A 19722-nucleotide genomic window follows, 5' to 3' on the forward strand; every position below is an offset into this window, starting at 1 on the left:
CCCACAGGAGGAGGGTGGGCAAGCAGGTGGGAGCCGCTGAGGGCCGGGGGACCTCGGAAAGTCCTTATCCACGTGGCGTTTTGGCCTCAAACATTTGCCAAGTCCAACGCAAGGTCCCAGCAAGTCAAACTAGGAGAGAAGCCACGCTCGGTGAAACGGCTGAAGCCACTGGAGTGCTGTCCTCAGGCACTCCCGTGATGGCCCCAGTTTGTCTGTCAGGTGGTTCATCGCCTCTCAAAGACAATGGAAAGCAGCTACGGCAGAGAGGTGACGCATGCCTCGTCCTCCTTCACTCCCACGCAGACCGTGCCGTCTAATCAGGGGATTCTCTGCCAGGGAGCCCGGGCTTGGCCTCAGAATCCTCCTCAACACTGTCCTCCAAGGAGGTTCTACCAACTGGTGGGAGCCGGCACACAAGGTACAACCACTTGCCATGTCGGTTTAAAGTTTCCAAGTCTCCCTGAGAAAGCGTGACCCATATAGAGTGTCATAAACTTCATAAATCTGGTCACAATTTATCCTAATCCAAAGGTCTCGGACCCTGCACTTGGGCGGGCCTCAACCTGCCTTTCCCTCAACCTGCACGTACAGAGATTTCCACATCCGCTGGTCAGCCCTTGGCCTCTCCTAATGCCCTAGTAGGAACATGTCATTAAAATGACAAGGGTCATTCGGTCCCGTCCCCAGGCTCAATAACCCATCAATCACCAGGAGAGGAATGGGAACATGATCCTGGCTAACAGCACCGAGAGGGCGGAAGCAAGGACTCTGCATCAAAACAAAGCTCGTTTATAACGCTTCCCCGGCACCCTGGCAAAGGGCGCTGAACTTCATGACGCCTGTTTAATACCGTGCGGACATAGAACTATTTTCATTACCCACAGACAGGGATACTGAAGGGCATGTGAAAGCACTTTGTAAGCTGTGACTTGCTACATGTACAAGCTATTGTTAGTACCTTTGTTAGAATGACTGATAGCTAAATGGGCAGGACCTTGTAAATGTGTCTATTTATACAGAATCTCAGCTCTACAGAATTCAGCAGCTTTCCATCAGCAAAACGGTGCTTGTGTGGGCCATGGGCCAAGATGCAGCCCCCCCACCCCACCCCCAGCCGATCAAGTAGAATACTGGCTATTCAGAGGCAGGGACGCCCCTGAAGCAGGCGGGGAAGGAGCTGCCAGAGAGGAGGGAGGGGCACGTGAGGAAGCCCCAGTACCAGTGCTCTGTAGAGGTCAAGAAGGGCAAATCCTACAGTGCGGTGGGGCGGTGAGGGCAGGATCCAGTGGTAGAGAGGTGAGGAGGTGGCCACAGCGAGCACGGCAACTCCCACAAGGAATCTGGTTGTGCAGGGAAAGGAAGAGATGGCGGGGAAAGGGGCTGGGGATTTTGAAGAGGGGATATTCGAGCATCCTTCTGATTAAAGAGAAAGATACAGAAGAGAGAACATTTTGGTGGAAGTAGAGGGATCGAGGGAAGAACAAACCCCAAAGAGATCATAGCAGAAAGAGGTTGGTGGGGTGGGGGCCCGAGAGAGAGAGAAAAAGAAAGAGAATGAGAGAGTGAGTAGCTGGGGGGTGAGGACTGTGGCCGGAGGAGCTCAGGCTAACCCCAATCAGCTGCGTGAAAGGCTGGCGGCTGTGCTGGAACCACATTCAAGTGTCACCTTGGGCAAGTCCCTAAACCTGACGATCATTTCCTCATCTGTCAATGAGGGCAATGCCTTCCTCGTGGGAGTGTCATCAGAAATACTGGTGTTAATGCAAATCAGGCAGGCCCCTACCCACAGCAGCCAGCACACGACCGGACCGCCCCTGAAGCTCAGCAAGGAGCTCGGAGGCCGTTGCACTGGACCGCGGTCACAGGGCCGTGCAGGCGTGACCTGGAGAGAGGGTTGAGAAGTCGGGGATCATGCAGTGGGAGGGCACAACCTCTAAACGGGGGGAAGATCAAGGGGGTAGAAAGCAAGGATCTGCAGGAGTGAGGGGCGGGTTGACAGGGGTGGGAGGCGGCCAGCGCCCCTCATCCTCAGGAAAAGGAGGCGTGGGCGTTCTTTCATGAGGTGGAGGCTGAAGGGGAGCCTGTTTACCATGGAACATGGGTGGTGGCTAACAGAGCAGGGATACAACGAAACATTTGGAAAATGAGGCAGTCGAGTGTGGTGGTTAACATGTGGCTTCCGAAGTCAGAGAGCCCGGGGTTGGCCTCCTGAATCCATTTACCAGCAGTAAGTGATGTTTAACCCCGCTGCATCTCGGCTCCTTCACTTTAAAATGGGGCCTTATTAAAGATGTTCCCACTCGTAGGGTTGTTGTATGAGTTCAATCACATAACCTGTATAAAGCGCTTAGTGTTTGGCATATAATAAGTGCTCAGTTAATGCTAGCTAGCTTCATCATTGTCGCTGTTATAATGGGAGTGTGTGGGGAGCGGAAGCTTGGAGTAGATAATCTCAGAGAATGGGAGAGGGAATAATTTCTGCGAGCTTGAATCAAAGACGTCCAGGATTAGGGAGTTCCCTGGCAGTCCAGGTGTTAGGACTCAGCACTTTCACTGCTGGGGCCTGGGTTCAGTCCCTGGTCACGGAACCAAGATGCTGCAAGCCGAGCAGCTCAGCCAAATTAAAAAAAACAAAAAACAAGCCTTCCAGGGTTAAAAGCTCCCATAAGGTTATGTAATCCACGCCCAGCCCAAAGCGAGAACACCTAGGGCCTAGTGAAGCTGCTCCCTCAACCCCAGAGCCTTGGCACGGAGGCTGACACCCAACAGCACTGGAGGCCCTGCTTGGGGGGCACTCCAGCCCTCAGCAGGAAGGGGACAGCTAGATGTCTGAGGCACGGCCTATGTGGCCCTCGGCCCCAAGCTGGACTCCGGTCTGCAAAGGCCCAAGGCAGCCCTAGGGTGACCTCAGAGGACCTGCGTGAGGGCTCTGGGGCTGGAGGAAGGAAGGAGCCCGCCTGGGATGAGGCAGAAACAAGAAGTGGGTGTCTTCTCCCCATCCTGGCCCGGTCAGGAGCAAGGGTCATGACCACAGAGACGTCAGACCCTCAGGGTACAAATGTCTCTCCACAGCTGGTCCAAAAATAGTTTCCATCCCGCTCAGGAATGCACTGCACTTCCCTTGCTGATCAGCTTCCGCCCCCTCCCCTCGGCCTCCAGGAGGCCTTTCAGGCTGGCAGAGGGCTGAGGAGGGCAGGGCTGCGCTCAGCTCCCCAGCCCCCGAGACAGGAATGGCATCTCCCTTGCTCCTGTCTCTCCCTCTCCCTTTCCCACTATCTGCATCCCTCTCTCACACAAGTAGGTACTCTCAGTTTCTGCCTCCCCCAAGCTCCCCCATGGGCACCCCTCCTCCCACAGCCCCAGCACCCTCCTTCCGCAGCCCCAGCATCCTCCTCCCACAGCCCCAGCACCCTCCTCCCACAGCCCCAGCATCCCCCTCCTCCCACAGCCCTCTGTCTGCCCATCGTCTTCCCCTCCTCTCTCCCCTCTTCTCAGGACAGGCAGCGGGTAAACAGGAAGTGGTTAAGAGAAAAAAGAAAAGGAATCGCTGTGGGCTGGAAAGCCTCTGCTCATTTGGGTGAGTTCCCTGCCTCGGAAGCCAGGTCTTGTCTGAGACGTGGACACCTCTGGGTGACAGCCTGGGCCCCGCTCCTGGAACTCTCTAACAGCCGTTTTAAAAAGGGCAGGAAAACCAACCAGAGCTTTCTGTGCCTCCAGCCACCGGTGTCTGTGTCAGGGGTCCCGAGACGCTGCTGAGCCAGAGGAGGCACACGGCCCCGCCCTCCTTAGCATCAGGTTGGGGTTGGGAGCTGTTCCCCGAGAGCCTGTGAACGTAGACGTCCTGGGCACTCACACAATCTCCATGGGGAACCACAGCCAAGGGCGGGCTGACCTGTGGCCAAACGCACACACAACGCTTCTAGAGCGCCCGGCCTCTGTGTCGGGGCTTTGGACTGGGAAGGGGAAATCCCTCCTAAGAGGCGTTCTTTCTGGTACCTGGCTGACAAGCAAGTGAGGGCCGGGTGTTCTCAGTGTCCCCGGGTCTGGTCCCCGTGGGAACGCGCCCCTCCCACTGTCTCAGTGTTCCCTTCCATGCACTGGCTTTGGTGCCAGAAAAAGTAGAGAACAGAGATTCTGGAAATGCACAGGACTTCTACCCAGTTCCCTCATGAGGGATCTTAGCCTGACTCTGGGCACCTCAGCAGAAACTAAATAAACCTCCAGGGTCAAGAGAGAAGTCACTCTTGAAAGGTTGTGTCCTTCTCACCACAGGCTTCCCGAGCCTGTAAACACAGTCTGTTCTTGCCAAGGATGAGTTACTGGCGAGAGAACTTGCCAACTAAGGGCTGCTCCTCTCAGAGACAGCACAGCTCTCCTCGCTCATCACCAACCCCGGAAGGCAGCTCTCACAGAGTCTCCTCAGACCAACTCGGTCTCACCCTTGTCACTACTTGGAAGCCCTCGGCTGGGGACGCGTCTTCTGGACGGGAGCTACCGTGCAGCCTGACCTAGCTACTTGCTGGCTCTGGACAGCAGTCCACTTTCTTCATTGATCAAAGAGGGATGGTGGTTTGTCTACCTAATGGGATTGGGGGAATTCTTTGTAAATGTGGAATAAAGAAATGTATGCTTTCAAGAAATTTCTAATTTCACTGAGAAATCAAGTCATTAAAATCTCTTAATAGAGAAACTTGATGAAGCACTTACAACAGGACAGGCACTGTTCTAAGCACTTTACTTGGATTTTCTCATTAGTAGTCCCAATCGCCCTACATGCTGGTACGATTATTACCCTCATTTTTGCAAATACAGAAAATGAGGCACAGCAGGCAGGTGTCAGGGCTGGGATTCGAACCACATTTGTTTGTCTCTGGAGCCCATATTCCTAACCACTATGTGTACTGCCTCTCCAGTATAATCTAGGCATGACTAAGTGATAAAAATTAACACAACACGTAGGATAAATGTCCAAGGTGACCCAGGGTGTTTTATAGTTTAAAAATATGCAACAGATCCATCCCCAAGGCTAGCTCTTTTAATCACTGATCATTAAATCACTCTTGGCCTCCATTTTCCTATCTGTAAAGTAAGGGCGGTAACTACGTGAGCTCTACCATTCCTCCACCGCTGACATTTGCTGTTCTCGGTCAGAGCAGGAGAAATCTGGAGAGCCTGGTACAGACTCCGGCTTAAGCTACAGGTTACGGAATAGTAAAGGAGAGAAGGCATTTTGGGTGCAAAAACCAGGATGCATTCAATTGTGAGGATGAATACATAGAGTGCACAGCTTGGAAGGGAAGTATTTGAAAAGGAGAGTTTGACGAGAATGGGTACCCGGGGGGTAGACATGGGCCTGTTTGTATGCATGTGTGTTTGTAAGTGTGTACGTATATAAAAAGACAGAAGGAAGGGAGGGAAGGAAGGAAGGGAAAAAGGGAGGGAGGTTGACTGTGGAGGAAAGAAGACCTTAGGGCTAGATTGAGGAGTTTGAATTTATCCTGTAGTCCCAAACGTCCTGACAATAAACTCCCATCACTAGAGGGAAAATGAGAGCCTCAGCTGGACGCTGCAGCGTTCTCCTGGTTGAGTACTCCTGCTATGGTCTGCCCCTTCCCCAAGTTACTGTCCACATGGCCTCCTCCATCATTTTCCTAAAATGTAAACTACGTGATGACACTCTTTTGCTTAAAATCCTTCAACGGCTCCTCACCGCCAGAAGCACAGCTTCCACATGTAAACTTTGTGCCCAACATACAAGCCTGTTAGGAGGCCTACCTCTCACATCTCTTCACTTGCCCCTGTGCCCCCAGGCATCCCAGGCTCTGGTCATTTCAAGCCACTCCAAGCCTCTCAAACATGCTGAACTTTAGCATATTTTTGTTTTGAAACAATTACTTTGGCTACAGCATGGGGAGCAGATGAACTTGGATGGTGGTAGCACAGATGGGGAGAAGACGAATTTCAAAGAAATATGAGGTGAGTGGACAAGACTTACAACAGGACAGGCACTGTTCTAAGCACTTTACTTGGATTTTCTCATTAGTAGTCCCAATTGCCCTACGTGGTGGTACGAATATTATCCTAATTTTTTAAAATATGGAAAACGAGGCACAGAGAAGCCAAGTAATTTATCCAAAGTCACACAGCAGGCAGGTGTCAGAGCTGGGATTTGAACTACATTTGTTTGGAACCCATATTCCTAACCACTATGCGTACTGCCTCTCCAGTATAATCCAGGCATGACTCAGTGATAAAAATTAAAACAACACATAGGATAAATGTTCAAGGTGACCTAGGGTGTTTTAGAGTTTAAAAATGTGCAACAGATCCATCCCCAAGGCTGGCAGATGGAACGTAGGAGTTGAGGAGAAGGTAGGAAAAAGGATAATTCCTGGGTTTCCGGCTCGTACAGCTGGATGAAAGGTGGAGACAAGGAAAATCAGGAGAGGATGACAGCTGAGAGGAAGATCATGAAATCAGTCTGAGACATCCTGAGACCCAGGTTCATTTAAGACATCCAAGTGGAGCTAAAGGGAGCCTGGGAGCAACACAAGGGTAACTGAAGGTGTGGGCACAATGAGATTCCTGAGAGAGACTCTGGGGGAGAAGACGTCTAAGCTGTGCCTTGGACAATCTCAGCACTGAATGGACTGCCAGAGGAGAAGGATCCCACAAAAGAGCCTACGGTTTTGGGGCTTCCCTGGTGGCGCAGTGGTTGGGAGTCCGCCTGCCGATGCAGGGGACACGGGTTTGTGCCCTGGTCTGGGAGGATCCCACGTGCCGTGGAGCGGCTGGGCCCGTGAGCCATGGCCGCTGAGCCTGCACGTCCGGAGCCTGTGCTCCGCAGCGGGAGGGGCCACGACAGTGAGAGGCTCGCGTACCGCAAAATAAGAAAAAAAAAAAGAGCCTACGGTTTTGACTGACAGTGGGGAGAGAGCTTTTCCAGGTGGGCGTGCTCAATAACGTCAGCTGTCACTCAACAGTCAAGTAAGATGAGAGCCGAACAAGCCTAAGATGCAGCAGGACACAACCATTCAGGACCTGGAAGACCTGTTTTGGTGGAATCATGGGCCTGAATCCAAACTGGACTATGATGAAGGCTGCCTGGGAGGTGATACATGAAGTCAGTGGGTATAGACAAATGTTTTGAGGAATACGGCTGTGAATATGGAGGAAAGAGGAGCTTGCAGGGGGGGCGGCGGGGAGGGTAAGGGTTTCTCTTTTTCTGTTCTTTTCTTTCTTTTTTTTTTTTTTAAGACTGGAGAGTCCTGGCATGTTCTAAACCTGACCAGAAGACTTGGTTAACAGGGAGAGTATAGATATACAATCACTTATCACACGGATATATTTGTTTATGCATTTGCCTCATCTCATTGGCTTGCAAACCCATACAAAATCAAAGACGGTGTTTTATTTTTGTTTGCCTAACGCCCAGCATGGTGTCGGGCACACGGTAGATGCTAAGAACGTGTTGTTGACTGGTGGAGGCTGTGAATGACTTCAGGACAAGCCTGAAGTCCTGGGGAAGATACCCGATGCTGGAAATTAGAAAAGGAATGAAGTATTGTTGATGCTTATAAACTTAGGTGTGATTCTTGAGATATTTCAAATTCTTAACAAATGCCCAAGGATCCCAGAGACCTGAGGATGACACGAGAAATAAAGACTAGGAATTCTCTTCCCTGTGGCAACCACGGTCACGGTTGAACAGAAGTCACAGGCTTTGCACCCGATCGTGTTCTTGCATATTGTTCAGATTTCTCCAGCAAAACGCTCTTCAGAGATGCGAACAATGACGCATCCTCAGTCTCAGGGCTCGCTGGCCCTCTGTCCTTGGCTTAGTGTCAAGGAACCAGGCCTGACAAGCTCAACTGAAGGTGCTTCCCGATAGGTGATGCCCTGACAAGCCCCTTACCCTTTGCCTGCATCTGCTGAACTGCATGTTGCATTCTGTATCTGATCAGCAAAATATGACCACTACTACGCAAATGAGGTGATGCTGCTTTAAGCTAAGCTTCCCCAAACCTCTAGAATACTTTGAGATGATAGCTCTGGCTAGAAAGCCAAGACTCCACTGTCAAAGGCAACAGAGTTCTGTCAAAGGATATCTTTGCCTTTCTGGTCTTAGCACCTGGTTTCTCGATGCCGATGCCCAGCTGCCACGTCCCTCTAATTACTACTGCATTCCACACGAGGGCACCAAGGGAAGGACTTGGTGTCTGGCCCAACTCTATCCATCACAGGGAGATTAAGGCAACGGAGGGAAGATGGAAAATCCTGAGTTCCTTAATAAACTCACCTTTCCAGTTTCAAAGGAGTGTGATGAACCATAGTCCTCACAGGACCCTAAGAATGCTGGCACGCACTTCTGGGGAAATGCCAACAGCATCTGGGGAGACATGAACTCACTCCCCTTTCCCCTGGTCACTGCAACAGGATGAGAGGGTTACTATTTTCAACCTGGAAAACTCTCATGTTGCTGTAGCTGGTTAACAGTTGCCATATCCCACCCTCGGTTGGCCACTGTTCAGAGCCTGAAGCAGAACTCTCAATGGACACAGCTGGTCTGGAATGTCACATGAGTGGGCCATGCTGAAGCTTGGCTGCCAGGAGCCCAGCCAAGCCAGGAGATGGCAGGAAGCAGCCGCCCAGAGAAGAGCATCCCCTGAGGGTTAGGGTAGGTGAGCTTTTCTTAGGCCAAGGCTTTGGGCCAACTACCAGCGGGGAGCATGGCCAACATGCCAGTCTTCTCAGCCACAGCCTCCACCACACACGGCTGATCAGTAACAGCCACCTCAGTCTCCTGGTAGAGGAACAACCACCAAATGAGATCATGCATGCCAAGAGTGTTTTATACATTAGAAGAGGCTAACAAAGGCTCATTTAAGGAAAGTGGGTCCAGCCTAATCAATAACAGCAGCCAGACACCCACTGACTACTAAGAGGAACACTCTGTGCCTTTCATCAAATAATAGTCATGAAGGGACGGGTACTTCGGCTGGTCTCTTGCTCTGCGTGTGTCCTTCGGCCTGGTCTGCTATGTCTGATCTATCCTTATGTAACCCAGAGAAACTCACTTAGCAAAACAGAGACTAAAAGTTTCCTAAAATTTTTGACCAGCATAAAAGAGCACTTATGAGGTAAGACTTGGAAAATGTGGGCTAAATGCTTCAGTGGTGGCAGGAAGGGCTGAGCTGGTATTGAAGAGATTTGGGAAGGGTCTCAAGCTAATCCAAATGAGTAAAATCTGGTGGAGATGAGGTAACTATTTACTTACAAGGTTCTCCTCGTCTGAATCTATAATCAAGAATCTCAAGGTGCTTTAAGTCCAGGTTCTGGGCCTCAGTTTCCCACAATGTAAACAGCCAATGCAGGTAACAGACAGTCGACCCACTGTGTGTGACTGGTGGTGGCAGAAAAGGCAGAAGATGCAAATAATCCCACAATTCTGTGCTTGCTCATGAAGAGCACAAAATACTAACCAATTAGCCTCAGTGTGTTTCCAAGGAAAAACATCTCAATATACTAAAAGAGTGTGTTAAAATAGATCCTATTTATTAGGATTATCATCATTATTATTACAATGTTTGCCTAAAGGCCAATGATGTGATGTCAAATAACATACCAACCTGGGGAGTATATTCCTGTAGCTTAAGGACGGTGGGCCATCTGATGAAGACTTTTGGGGGTGATGGTTGTGGGCTGAGGGGCAGGGCTCAGGAAGGTGTCCAGGAGAGAGTGGAACCGAGCAGGACCCTGTGTGGTCTTCCAGGGACAGACCTTCCCCCTGCCCTGTGTCCTCCAACTCTTTGTTTGTAGAAAAGCTTTAACCTCCCAAGGCTTCCCAAGTTCCAAAGAGCAAATTTAATCAGAGAAGTGAAAAAATGCAGGAACAAAGGAACGCGGTCAAGCGAGACAAAATAATTGTTTAGCCATAAAACAAAGTCAAGGACCCTTGGCTCCTCCTCAAGGGCTATAGATGACATCCTGAGCCATATCCTTGAGTTGTTTTGCAGAAACTAAACCCCTCCCCAGGTAGAGGAAGTTGACTGCATGCTGAGCACCAGCACATGGACCCCAGACCAGTTGGAGGCAGAAAACTGATAACTGAGATTTCCCAAAATATGACCCTGTTACCTCAACACAAGCCAATCAGAAGAATGCCCATAAGCTGATCAGACACTCTGCAAGCCTCACCCCTAACACTGCCTTTAAAAACCCTTCCCTGAAAGCCCTTAGGGTCTTTTGAGCGTGAGCTGCCCATTCTCCTTGCTCGGCACCTGCGATAAACACTGTGCTTTCCTTCACCACAACGCAGTGTCAGTAGATTGGCTGTGATGCATGTCACCCCAGTTCCTTTCATTAACAAGAAGATGCAAAACTTCTGGCAGACTGAACTCACTCAGAGCAACTTCCAGACACCAGCGAGCGTTTGGATCTGGGTGGAGTCCTTAGGTCAGTGTTCTGACAGTCAGGAACACTTACCCCAAAGGAAAACAGGGCTCCGTCCAATCCCACCCGACCCCACCCAAAGCACTGAGCAGCAGAGTCCTATAACCAGTTATGTCACAGTTTCCAAAATCAAGACCAAACTCTAAGTGACAGCTCAACACCCAAGAAATAGAAACAAAGGAGCCTTACGAATAACTATTTCAGTCACCAGAGGTCTCTCATCCTTTTCAATTTAACTAAGAATGGAAAGTTTTCTAATGTGTTATTTATTCTACAGTATCAAAAAGTTAATGCCACCCAATTCTATACATGACTAACATCTTATCTTTGGCATTTCTCATGGTTTTCCTAGGATTTTCCTTTTTTTTAAAAAAAAAAGTTTCATTATTTCCTTCACAAGCCAAACTCCATGACCTTGGATCAGGCCTGAAGTTCAAAGGCATGAGCAGAGTCCTCATCCCAAGCTCCCCTGTCTGCACACTTCCTTTCTAAATAGACAGAAAAGGGCGGTGAGGTGAAAGCCGGTGCTCAGATGACTCCATTTTTCACAATCACTGGTAAATTGTTGCTTAAGATGTTTCTGGAATCAGGATCTGAGCAGTGAGCAAGGGCAGTAAGGAAACTCCATTCCCGGAGCTGAGCTCAGCGCATGCAACAAGGCAGGTTCTCAAAACGGCTTGCCAACAGGCTTCTTATCTTTCAAGATCTCACACAAGTCTGGATGGTGGAAGTAAGTGGTTCATATGCTCATTCCTCAATCGAAGAAAGTTTCTGAGGAGTGGAAAATTCTAGGGACAACAAACATTTAGAAATTAATTCAATACCGTGAGCAACTCCAACTCTGTACCCACTCATGAAGAGCACAAAATACTAACCAATTAGCCTCAGTGTGTTTCCAAGGAAAAACATCTCAATATACTAAAAGAGTGTGTTAAAATAGATCCTATTTATTAGGATTATCATCATTATTATTACAATGTTTGCCTAAAGGCCAATGATGTGATGTCAAATAACATACCAACCTGGGGAGTATATTCCTGTAGCTTAAGGACGGTGGGCCATCTGATGAAGACTTTTGGGGGTGATGGTTGTGGGCTGAGGGGCAGGGCTCAGGAAGGTGTCCAGGAGAGAGTGGAACCGAGCAGGACCCTGTGTGGTCTTCCAGGGACAGACCTTCCCCCTGCCCTGTGTCCTCCAACTCTTTGTTTGTAGAAAAGCTTTAACCTCCCAAGGCTTCCCAAGTTCCAAAGAGCAAATTTAATCAGAGAAGTGAAAAAATGCAGGAACAAAGGAACGCGGTCAAGCGAGACAAAATAATTGTTTAGCCATAAAACAAAGTCAAGGACCCTTGGCTCCTCCTCAAGGGCTATAGATGACATCCTGAGCCATATCCTTGAGTTGTTTTGCAGAAACTAAACCCCTCCCCAGGTAGAGGAAGTTGACTGCATGCTGAGCACCAGCACATGGACCCCAGACCAGTTGGAGGCAGAAAACTGATAACTGAGATTTCCCAAAATATGACCCTGTTACCTCAACACAAGCCAATCAGAAGAATGCCCATAAGCTGATCAGACACTCTGCAAGCCTCACCCCTAACACTGCCTTTAAAAACCCTTCCCTGAAAGCCCTTAGGGTCTTTTGAGCGTGAGCTGCCCATTCTCCTTGCTCGGCACCTGCGATAAACACTGTGCTTTCCTTCACCACAACGCAGTGTCAGTAGATTGGCTGTGATGCATGTCACCCCAGTTCCTTTCATTAACAAGAAGATGCAAAACTTCTGGCAGACTGAACTCACTCAGAGCAACTTCCAGACACCAGCGAGCGTTTGGATCTGGGTGGAGTCCTTAGGTCAGTGTTCTGACAGTCAGGAACACTTACCCCAAAGGAAAACAGGGCTCCGTCCAATCCCACCCGACCCCACCCAAAGCACTGAGCAGCAGAGTCCTATAACCAGTTATGTCACAGTTTCCAAAATCAAGACCAAACTCTAAGTGACAGCTCAACACCCAAGAAATAGAAACAAAGGAGCCTTACGAATAACTATTTCAGTCACCAGAGGTCTCTCATCCTTTTCAATTTAACTAAGAATGGAAAGTTTTCTAATGTGTTATTTATTCTACAGTATCAAAAAGTTAATGCCACCCAATTCTATACATGACTAACATCTTATCTTTGGCATTTCTCATGGTTTTCCTAGGATTTTCCTTTTTTTTAAAAAAAAAAGTTTCATTATTTCCTTCACAAGCCAAACTCCATGACCTTGGATCAGGCCTGAAGTTCAAAGGCATGAGCAGAGTCCTCATCCCAAGCTCCCCTGTCTGCACACTTCCTTTCTAAATAGACAGAAAAGGGCGGTGAGGTGAAAGCCGGTGCTCAGATGACTCCATTTTTCACAATCACTGGTAAATTGTTGCTTAAGATGTTTCTGGAATCAGGATCTGAGCAGTGAGCAAGGGCAGTAAGGAAACTCCATTCCCGGAGCTGAGCTCAGCGCATGCAACAAGGCAGGTTCTCAAAACGGCTTGCCAACAGGCTTCTTATCTTTCAAGATCTCACACAAGTCTGGATGGTGGAAGTAAGTGGTTCATATGCTCATTCCTCAATCGAAGAAAGTTTCTGAGGAGTGGAAAATTCTAGGGACAACAAACATTTAGAAATTAATTCAATACCGTGAGCAACTCCAACTCTGTACCCCTGGTACCCAGTACAAAACCTGGCACATGAGGAATGCTCAGTGAGCTCTTGAATGACATGAAGGCAGCACTCTACCTAAAACAAAATGACCTCAGTGACAGACCAGTATCTGCAGCTGCACCAAGGTCAGACACGTACTACACTACAGTTTTTCCAAAGAGCTTTCTCCAACCTCAGGCTGCAAGAGGCTGGATGACTCCAGAGCGGAGCAGTCCAGCTCACCTGGTTCATGCAGCCAGTCTGAAAGGTGCATTGTTTTGTTATGTGACTAAGCCCTAAATTTCGGTACCTTGTTGCCTTTCAAATGAACTTGAGCAGTATCTGGATGCAGATGGAATTCTTAGAGAATTCCTGACCATTAGATAGATGCCTATTGAGAACTTCTGAAACCAGCCTCTTCTGATGCCATGAATGTCTCTGATGCGTATCTTTGTGGAAGAAAATCTTCCTCCATGAAGGGAGGGAGGAGGAGGACAGCTCAAAACATTTACTCCACACCCTGAGTGGGGAGGCAGAGTCCAAGGAGCTTTACAGTTATTGTCCTATTTGATGCTTACAACAACCCTCTGGGGTATTTGACAGATAAGAGAATTTGTCAGAGAGGGTAAGTGAAGAGTCCAAGGTCAGAGGTGGAAAGGGGGAATGCCAGGTTTAGAATCCAGATTTGAACATGCACTGGTCCTCGAAGGTCCTGGTAAGTGGTCTTTTGTGGAAGTATCTTTACTAATTACGGGTGTATCATTCCTTACAATCATAGTTACTGAAAAATACTGTATCAAGTTCTGTTCTCATAGCCACCATATTCTGAGTACTCCAAAATGGAAGATGACTCTCCTGGTCTCTGCTGTCATGTGCATAATTAGGATTTCCATATTACCAGATAAAGCACACTGCTATGAGGGTACTCTTTAGAGGGAGAGGAGACCTTTCTCTATAATGCATCTTTGTATTTGCAAATAGCATCCGGGTAAACCATCAAGAAACTGACTACAGACTAATATACATGAAAAGATGTGAAGAATTTTCTAGGCCATCCCACCTGAGGCACACAGTGGTAGCAATGCTACCAAGAGGCCCCTTTCTTCTTGGGAAATTAAATATGTCAAATCTTGGTTCATTCAAAAGGTACTTTTTGAGGCCTTTGTCATGGAGCCGCATTCCAGAAGGTCCTATAAGTCATTTATGAAATATGCAAATTGCAATGCAGTGACATAAGGTAGAGCTGTGACCACAGTCCCAGAGATGGCCACCAGGATATTTACTGTGAGTGTGAAAATTACATTTCTGAAGAAAACGGTATGAATAGGGCGAGAGGTATTTTTATAAACATATCTGGATAACTGTTGCCATGGAGGTGTTTCACCTGGCAAGAATCGGGAAGTCCAAAGCTAGGGCTTAATGTCAGAGGTGCTTTTACCAGGAGAGGCTTAACATAACCTTGTGACACTTTCTGGAAAACATCAGCCCAGACCAGCAACCTGTGTTTGGATGCCGGCTCTGGCCACTAGGAATGATGCCACTAGGGTCACTCTCCATATTTTTTTTTACATCTGAGAGAAAACTCTGCAGTGGCCCCTTGACCTCTCTAATTGCCTGCCACATATTAAAGGATTCATATATATTTGTATGGACAAACTGGCCAAAAAACCTATTAGATGAAGTAAAATATATGAGACCTTACTTACATATACTTTTGGGATCTCACAGTCACAAGACCAAAAGCGTTCTGTTCAAAATTCTGTATTCTATTTGATGTAAATGTTCTCAATATATGAAACCCAAGAAGTAGACTATTAGCAAATTATTCCATGTACGCCGGTGCATGCATTTTAAGTACAGAGACTGCTGGAAGCATCAGGGCTGCGACTGATTTCAACAGTTTACCATAACGGAGTAACTCAAATCCCAGGAAATGCACTGTCTGGATACAGAAACCAACAAAGAACAACAAAGTTTGAGCAGTAACCTTTAATTACATTGAAAACAACTTAACAGACCATGTCCTTCTTCACATGTTCTATTAGCAGAGGGATTCTGAAGGGTCAACACTTTATGAGACTCAAAAGAACAGAAGCCCTCACAATGGCCCCATAGCTCCCTTTGTACACACAGGAGTAGTCTACGGACAGAACCACTCTCTAAGTTATGCTGCCTCTAGAAACCAGACGGAGAAACTGCAGCCCTGGCTGCACACACATTCCCATGACAGTGTGTCACAAAAGTTAAGAACCAAGTTGTTCAACTGCTTCCAGACCTTAGTCAGACTTGCTTCACTACTAACTTTTATGATGTATAACGTATCACAAGCCTGTAATCTCTAGCCCGTCCCCTCGGTCCTGTCTCTTGGTTGGAGGTAAGGACCGGAGCCTCTTACAGACGGAAAGACCAGAGAGAATTGGAGGAGCTTCTCTCCAGGATGTCCCCACTGGTCCTGGCCTGGCTCTGCCTCAGCCCCCGTCTGAAGATGGACCAGAACCACGCAGCCACCGTGGGCCCAGCTGCAGGGGGAAGGGCTGAGAAACACTGAGAGAACGCTGAAGTCAGCTGCTTTTGAGTCTCTGAGTCAGCATCTTCAAGACCAGAGTCATTGTTGAGAAATAAGACTTCTCCCCCACAAAAACCCCGAATGTAACAGTGATCCAAGAGCTCAAAACCAGCAGGCCAAATTCCGGAGAGGGAGCCCAAAGCTGACCACGGGAACAAGGAACTGGGGGCGGATCCCTCACCCACCCACTGCTGCCTCCTGAACAAGCTGGAGTGTTTGTGAGACAAGGAACAAGGAGCTGGGCGCTACATCGACGGGCCAGGAGGATCAGTCCTGCCCAGAGCTGGGCGTCGTTCCTGGATGATCACACACCACCATGACCTTATTCCAGAAACTACTGTCTCCAGGAAGACCTGGATAGCTTCAACTAGTTGTTGCTTTCACAGTGAAAGGGTGGAGGAGGCTAACTGGGGATGCAGTGGAAAGACAGCCAAGTGTTCTAATTATTGATGTATTCAAGTAATTCAACTTCAGGCACTTCTTAGGATATAATACTATATGAAAAAAAAGCAAGCTACAAAATTGTATACATACACACACTTAGAAAAAATTTAGAAGGAGAACCTCTTAAAGTATGAATGATGGAATGGTGAACAATTTCTTTCTTTGAGGACATTCTAGACCTAAGAATAATCCTACAGCTAGTTGGAGTTATTCTCTTGACTGAGAACACACTTTAGGAAGGGATGCATGTGAACCAGTGAGGGTAAAAGAAGTTCTTTGGTTCACCAGATGGTTCAAATTAATCCTGGTCACCAAGAAGGAGACAGACAGCTCAGACTGACCACACATCCATCAACTCCCCCTGTATTTTTCAAGCTTTCCAACTTCGGGGGAACGAAAGACATCTCAGCTCAGCAATTCCGAGGAGTTAGTGACTCAAAGCACCGCACATGTGGGAGCCCCGAGGGCATATTTCTAAATTTTATTTTTTTATACAGCAGTTCTTATTAGTTATCTATTTTATACACATTAATGTATATATGTCAATCTCCCAATTCATCACAGCACCACCACCACCCCTGCCACTTTCCCCCCTTGGTGTCCATATGTTTGTTCTCTACATCTGTGTCTCTATTTCTGCCAAGGGCATCTTGAACCTCCTGCTTCCACACCTGGGGACACAAGAGAGTCTCTCAACACGACAGGGCTGGATGGAGCAAAGGGAGGAGCGAGCACCCAGCATCTGGCAGGAGCCTGAAATGCAAGACTAGCTCAGGAGGACTGTGGGTGCTGTGCGTATTCACTCAGCTACAGAATACTCCAATTTCCAAAATGACCGGTTTTCCTTACCAAGGCCTCTCGCACCTCATGTACCACCCGCCCCACACCTCCAGGCTCTGTGCTGTATTATTTTCGGAGGCACATGACATCTGAGGGAAGGAGGGGAGGCAGCCCCCATGTGCTGGGCCCTGTTTCCTGCCAACCACCGTGCTGGGTCCTTTATCCACGTCTTCTCTTTCAATTCTCAAAGTGATGCAGAAACAAGGGAGTGCTGGGGTGTTTTTAGAGACAGGAAAACCCAAAGTCCAAGACAACCCAGGCAGTAGGGCTGATAAACCATGGGGATGAGATCTGCACAGATCGTCCAACCTAGCAGCCCTGGCTCCCGGGCAACACAGACACAAGCAGCCTTGCGGACGAAGACACATCAGAGGATTATTTCTGGTACCTGAGGGGTAAGGAGGGAGCTCCGTGATAATACTTGCTAATATGTTAAAAAAAAAAAAAAATTCATGGGTGAAAGGCAATTACAGACACAGCCAGGCTTCTTGGAGCATTTATGGTGGCTGCTAAAGGGAACAGGCAGTCGATCCATCCCGCCGTGCCCGAAGTCCTCAGCAAAGCCCCGACTCACGGGGAAGGCGGCCCCGCCTGCACACCGGACAGCAGCTGTGGCTCCCAGGGGTGTGCGGCACTGACTCTTAAAGGAGCCAGTGGTCAGCAAGGCAATGTGCCTTAGACACATTCTCCTCCTGCTCACAACAGCTCTGTGCCCAAAGTGACACAGGTAGCACGTGGTGGTGCTGGCGGTGGTGGATTTGGGCTCGGCCCTGCCTGATCCTAAGCACTTTTCCTGCTAATCCAGGCAGAGCCGTCCCCTGGAACCACCCAGTCTATCAGAAAGAGTGGATCCCTGTGGTCTGATCAGCACATCAAATCCTGACTCTTGCCAGCTAGCTGACTCTTCTATGACATTATACGCCCGACATTTTCTGGAGCAATTCCGAGTTCGAGCATGCTGGTTCCGTTGCACCCATGGGTGTGCTCATACTTGTCTTATGATGCATTCTGCCCCCAGGGGCCTCACGGGCCTACGCTCATCTGTGCAACCCTCTGCACTTGTTTCTCCCGTGGAGGGATGGTTACCCCTCCCGCAGTGACAGATCATTTATATGTTCTGATTTGCTTCCCATGTTTGTGCTTCATCTTCCCCGCCACGCCCTTAAGTGCCTTTTAAATCGACACTTTACCACTGGAAGACCGTTCACAAAGAAGGAATCCTGGAAACAGAATACACAGCAGTAGAAGAAACTACCATCCCGCCTAAAATTGTTCTGCTTACTCGATTTGCAGGTGGCATGGTGTCGGACAGAATGACCCTTTAGAGACACGATTTTACAGTATCTCATCAGAGCGCAACTCCCAGAATGGGAGCTGCCAAGCTGTAATTTAACTGGAACCCACGTAAAGTCCTGTATGCTTAGATTCAAAAACTTAAGTGCCTCGACGCGACACAACAGAAACTTGGCTTGGCTATAGTTCATTCAAAATATTAAAAATCTTCAACTTCTGGTATAGTAAAGTTAAAACCAAGTTCAACGGTACGATGTGATTAACAGGAAAGAAAAAGTGTTGTTAGGATGTGTTAATGGAAGTGGAACGTTCAGGTCACAGGAAGCAAATGTTTCGCTGAACTCGGGGCTGAGCCCTCGTCATCCAGATGACAAATAACACGCCTGATTCTGAGAGGCACACGTAACAAAATGATAGAGCCTCAGAGAAGGAAGAGACCTGGTGTCTAGCCTGGATAAGAAAAGAGAACAGAGAAACATAAAGAAGTTCTCAGACGTTTGACAGCTTGTCATGCGGAAGAGGCAGCGTAAAATGTGAACCGCTGAGCAGAAGTGACTGAGAAACAATCTTCTGTTTCATATAAAAGGAAACTTTCAAATCATATCTATGCGAGGCAGAACAATGGCCCTCAAAGATGTGCACGGCCTAATCCCTGGAATTCATATCAGCGTTACTTTACATGGTAAGAGGGACCCTGCAGATGTGATTAAGTCAAGGATCCTAAGATGGGGAGACTCGTTGGATTATCCCATGGGTCCAGCGCAAATCGCAGGCTCCTTATAAAGAAGAGGCAGGAGCATCAGAGCAAAGCAGAGGTCAGAGTCAGAGACATATCTGAGGATGCTACACAGCTGGCTTCGAAAACAGAGGACGGTGCTACAAGCCAAGGGATGCAAATGGCTTCTAGAAGCTGGAAAGGGCCAGGGAACAGATTCTCCCTTAGAGCTTCTAGAAGGAATGTAGCCCTGCTGACACCTGGATTTTAGCCAAATAACACCTGGATTTTAGCCAATCCATTTCAGACTTCTGACATCCAGAACTAGAATAGAATACATTTGTGTTGTTTTAAGCCACTAAGTCTGTGGTAGTTTATTAGAGCAGCCATAGGAGATGAATGTCTAATGGGATGTCTAACAAGGGAATAACCTCTTCTGGCCCCAGGGAGCTCCCTGTCCCCAGGGGCAATCAAGAAGAGGCTGATCACCTGTGTGTCAGGAATGCTGTGTGGTTAAGTCCTGGATGACCCACGGCCGACCCCTCCAACTCTGAGAGTCCACATCACGTAGCAGTGCCATCTCCTGCTTTTGCATTCGACACACTGGTCCCACCCCCAAGGTTTGCCCTCGTCTTCTCCCAGGAGGACTGTGGCAGTAAGTATAAAGCATGCTTTGGGGATGTCCAAACGGCACCCAGGCCTGTGCCTGGCTCAGAGCAAAAGTGCTTGCAGGGTGCCT

The 19722-nt window shown here is 48.5% G+C and overlaps 1 protein-coding gene across 1 annotated transcript in view; it reads right to left on the reverse strand.

The window, feature by feature from the left end:
• Positions 1-19722, reverse strand: part of ITGB5 (integrin subunit beta 5) — a 93942-nt gene that overhangs the window by 12639 nt on the left and 61581 nt on the right. The window lies entirely within an intron of this gene.

This window comes from Neophocaena asiaeorientalis, unplaced genomic scaffold (assembly GCF_003031525.2).
Source record: "Neophocaena asiaeorientalis asiaeorientalis breed wild unplaced genomic scaffold, Neophocaena_asiaeorientalis_V1.1 scaffold22, whole genome shotgun sequence".
In the NCBI taxonomy this organism is placed as follows: Eukaryota; Metazoa; Chordata; class Mammalia; order Artiodactyla; family Phocoenidae; genus Neophocaena; species Neophocaena asiaeorientalis.